This window comes from Babylonia areolata, chromosome 18, assembly GCF_041734735.1.
Source record: "Babylonia areolata isolate BAREFJ2019XMU chromosome 18, ASM4173473v1, whole genome shotgun sequence".
Taxonomy (NCBI): Eukaryota; Metazoa; Mollusca; class Gastropoda; order Neogastropoda; family Buccinidae; genus Babylonia; species Babylonia areolata.
In genome coordinates this window covers 4,803,217-4,808,216 of record NC_134893.1, presented here as the reverse complement: position 1 = coordinate 4,808,216, position 5,000 = coordinate 4,803,217, and the positions used below count along the sequence as shown (strand labels likewise).

Below are 5,000 nucleotides of genomic sequence, written 5' to 3'. Positions count from 1 at the left end.
TTTTCCCTCGAAGCTTTATATTGTTAAATACACAACACATTTTAACTCTCTCTCTCTCTCTCTCTCTCTCTATATATATATATATATATATATATGGATAAAGTGTGTACCACAAGTAAGTCTTGAAGGCCTTGCCTCTCTTGTCTTTATCATTCGTCTCCTTCTCCTTGTTGTTGTTGTTGTTGTCATAGCAGTGCAGCATTTTTTTTCCAGCCGGCTGGCTTTGGCCCTAATTCTCTGTTCCGAAGCTGCACCGCTAAAAGCTATACAGGGCACAGGAATCTGGGGAGATCCCCAAACAGCAAACAGCAAACCAGCAAACCCGAACAAAAAACAGTTGCCCCTAGCAACGTCAAAGGAGCGGAACACATACACTGGGGCGGAAGGTGGGGGAGAGTGGGGGGGATTGGGTGATGGCGGCAGGATAGTGGATGAAAAGGGCACACACACACACACACACACACACACACACACACACAGAGAACAAACAAACAGAGAAAAAAACAGTATCACAAAAGGACGTCACTCAAACGTTGCTTGGCTTGTTGATACAGAAAGAAAGAAAGGAAGAGAGAAAGAAAGAAAGAAAGAAAGAAAGAAAGGAAGAGTTGCCCGGGGAATTCTGGTCCAGCTACATGGACGGAAAGCGATGAGAAAATTATTGATATTCTCCAACCCCCCCCCCCCACACACACACACACACACTCCCACACCCCCTCCTTCCTCTCTCCTCTCGCCCCGATTGAATTAGACATCGGAAGGGACGGGAAGAGAACGGATAGACGGAGAAGCTGATAACGTGGGTGTGCATGCACGCGCACACTCACCCCCCCCCCCCCCCGACGCGCGCACGCACACCCACACACACAAGCGCACACACACAATACGCACAGTATTGTTGAAAGAAATATGCAAAATTCCTTTCTGTCTTAAGAAGTTAACACTTCAACCTTATTAAATGCTAAAAGAACTGACAGGGTTGTTAAGAGCATGGCATTTAGGTTATTACTAAATGCCCCATACACAAAATATTGTGAAAATATTGAATGCATTTGCAAGGGACGTTTAACGGTAGAGCACGTTTTAACCCGCTGTTTAGTAATGAAACCTTTTTTTGCCTCCAGAAATTATGGAATACGTGTTACGAGAATGTTAACATTTTTTGGAAAAAGTTATATATTTAAAACTGTTAAAGTTAGCTACTTATATATTGAATAGTCCAGTTGGTTGTTTATTGTAGGTCCCCATATGAACCTCTTTTCAAATAATAATATTCTGAAGTAGTGCATACAATATTTGAGTATTGATAATTTTATTTGTCCTAATCCCGCTTCCCCCGTCCCGCCTCTCACACACACCCTTCCAATATTATGTTTTTTCTTTCTCTAATCACTGACACTCACCCTCTCCATTTTACATTTTGTACTCTATGTTTTCCACATTCTGTCCTCTCTCTTTCTCTCTCTCTCTCTTTATTAGTCCCCTCCCCCTTGCCCCCCACCCCCCTCCCCTCCACCTCAACCGCTCCCCCCCCCTTTCATTCAAATATACAAAAATGTCGATTTCTAATTAATAATAACAATCATCATTATGATAGAAATGATAATAATCCAAATAATAATAATAATAATAATTTAATTTCAGACTGATATCGTCATCTTAGATGAACAGACTAGTAGTAGTAGGCCTCCTTCGGTCATGGCTGACCATGGATAGAATGGATGGACGGATATAAGCCTGGGCAATGTAATATGGAAGACAGGCTGTTGCCCATGCAGCTTGTCCCCCCTCTCCACCTCGCTGACAGATCCAAAGAACAGCAAGGCTGTTACGTTTTGGTGCCAACGCGGCCGCAGGAGCTGCCGGAAAGTGACAAAGTTTGCCATCCAACCGCCTTAGGGGCCCCGCACCGGATTTTCTGTCAGGGTTTACTCCCTTAGCTAGGTGGCCGCAGGTCGCTCTCCAGAGCTTGCGCCCTTTGATGGGTCATTTAATTCCAACAGGGTGTCTAGCCACCCTCCTCACCATCCTCCTGAGAGGACTGGTGGGGGTGCTGGTTTAGTCGCCAGCAATTCGACCCTGTGGCAGGTAGTACTGGGATCCAGGTTACCAGTAGCAGATATATCTATCTGACCTGACACAATGACTATAAATAAATAAACGTTCAACGCGCGCACCCCCTCCCCTCCCCCCCCACACACCGAGAATGAGAGAGAGAGAGAGACTGAAAGAGAACCAAACAAGATGTGCTCAAACGCGTCCTCACCCACACAACACAACACAACACACACACACACACAACACACACACACACACACACACACACACACACACACACACACACACACACACACACACACACACACACACACACACACACACAGAGAATAGAATTCATACAAAAAATTCAAAATTACATTCCAAATATTATTAAACCCAGTCAGCTAATACTGGAAGATAAACTTGTGGGATTGTTTGGGAAATTTGTCAGTAACTGCTGCCAAAAACGCCATAGCGTACAAGAGTGATTCAATGTCTTGTTCAGTATTTATCTATTTTTGTTTTGCTTTTTTGTGTGCGTGGTTTAATGTAACTTTGCATGCGTGTCTTATAAACCTTGTTCAGGTTTAATTGACATTAAAATTGATTCTGATTCTGATTCTGATTCACACACACACACACACACACACACACACACACACACACACACACACACACACACACACACACACACACACACACACACACACACACACACACACACACACACACACACACACACACACACACACACACACAGAGCACACAACACACACACACACACACACACACACACACACACACACACACACATAACACACACACACACACACACATAACACACACACACACACAGCACACAACACACACACACACACACACACAGAGCACACAACACACACACACACACACACACACACACACACACACACACACACACACACACACACAGTAAATGAGAGAGAGGTAGAATGACTGGCAGAAAACGACAACACCCAAAGGTTTCATTAACTGTTGGTCTTAGCCCTTTCTCATTGATGCAGTACGATACGAACCAACCGCACACATCTGCAAAACTGCACAATAAAACGATGATATAAGCATATAATGAATATCGGTTATAAATGACCAAGCTTGTTTAGCTGTCATCTTTGGGAAGGATTGGTGTAAGTATATAGCAATACTGTCATATTTCAAGTTTGATTTACTATAGTCAAAACTGTTTGGGACGACCAAAGACTTTTTTTTTTTCAATTCTACGGATTGTGTCCATGCTGTAAATTGAAAAAAACAACACAACCAACCAACCAAACAAAAAACAAATCCAAAAACAAAAAAGTGGCAAATCGAAGTGGAAAGTGTTGTTCACTTTCGTTGCGATTGCAGCATAATGGACATTACATGTTAACGTCTAGGGGATGGGGTTTTTTTCGGGGTAGGAGGGTAGTGAGAGGGTGGGAGGTCGATATTAATGCTTTGTCGCATCAAAGAGAGAAACACACACACACACACACACACACACACATATATATATATATATATATATATATATATATACATGCACACGCACACACACACACACACACACACACACACACACACAGAAAGAGAGAGAAAGAGAAAGAGAGAGAGAGAGAGAGAGAGAGAGAGAGAGAGAGGAGACAGACAGACAGACACACACACACACACACACACACACACACTAATATCACTTCAAGTGGAAAGACGTTAAACTGAACACACACAGACACACACACTCACACACACACACACACACACACACACACACACACACACACACACACACACACACACACACACACACACAGAAGGCTGTCCACTCCCTTTTGGAAATATTCTACACCAATGGAGGGGGCGAGGATGGTATTTGTCCGTAGGGGAGCATAGAAAGGGTAACAGAGGAAAGGTGTTGAACCATTTACAGTAGCGATTCATCTTCAGAAAACAATAGCCTCCTTCGTGAGAATGCTGGAGACACTTTCAATTATGAATAATAGACAATATGCCACTTTCTGCAATTTCTGTTTACACTTTTATCTTTTGTCACCGTCTTTAGTTTACCTTTCTCAACCTTTCGCCTGCACCTTTCCTCCCAATGAATTATTATTTTTTTAAAACCTTTTCTGCAGTTCTATAATGCTGTATTATTCTTCAAAACGCCCAGGACATATGAGTTGCTGCTGCTGGCTGTTTTTAGTTGTCAGACATTTCTTTTCTTTCATTCACGATTTTGTGTATCATGTGTAAATATCTCTTGTGTTATTGCTGTGCTTAGGTTCCTTTCTTCCGGTCTTTCGATGAAAACGTGACAGGAAAGGTAAAGTGGAGTGATGGCCTACAGGTAACGCGTCCGCCTAGGAAGCGAGAGAATCTGAGCGCGCTGGTTCGAATCACGGCTCAGCCGCCGATATTTTCCCCCCCTCCACTAGACCTTGAGTAGTGAGTGGTCTGGACGCTAGTCGTTCGGATGAGACGATAAACCGAGGTCCCGTGTGCAGCATGCACTTAGCGCACGTAAAAGAACCCACGGCAACAAGAGGGTTGTTCCTGGCAAAATTCTGTAGAAAAATCCACTTCGATAGGAAAAACAAATAAAACTGCACGCAGAAAAAAAAAGGGTGGCGCTGTAGTATAGCGACGCGCTCTCCCTGGGGAGAGCAGCCCGAATTTCACACAGAGAAATCTGTTGTGATTAAAAAAAAATTTTGTTTAAAAGTCAGAGGGCGTTTCCTAGGTGACAAAACGAAAATATGACCGTACTTGGGCCTTATTGATTCTTTCAGGGCTGCGCCTGTACCTAATTAACTTCCCCAGGGACTGTGGTCGTGCATAGTTAACTCTAACACGACTGTACTGGTACCCACTAACTGCCTCGAGACAGAACTTGTGCCCAGTTAATCAACTTTTCCCGGCTGTTTTATCTTTTCGGGTTCTACCGG

The 5,000-nt window shown here is 43.5% G+C and overlaps 1 protein-coding gene across 2 annotated transcripts in view; it reads left to right on the top strand.

Annotated features, from left to right (window-relative positions):
- The window catches only part of LOC143293144 (ADP-ribosylation factor-like protein 4C), a 22,587-nt gene that overhangs the window by 12,863 nt on the left and 4,724 nt on the right, over nt 1-5,000 (top strand). The window lies entirely within an intron of this gene.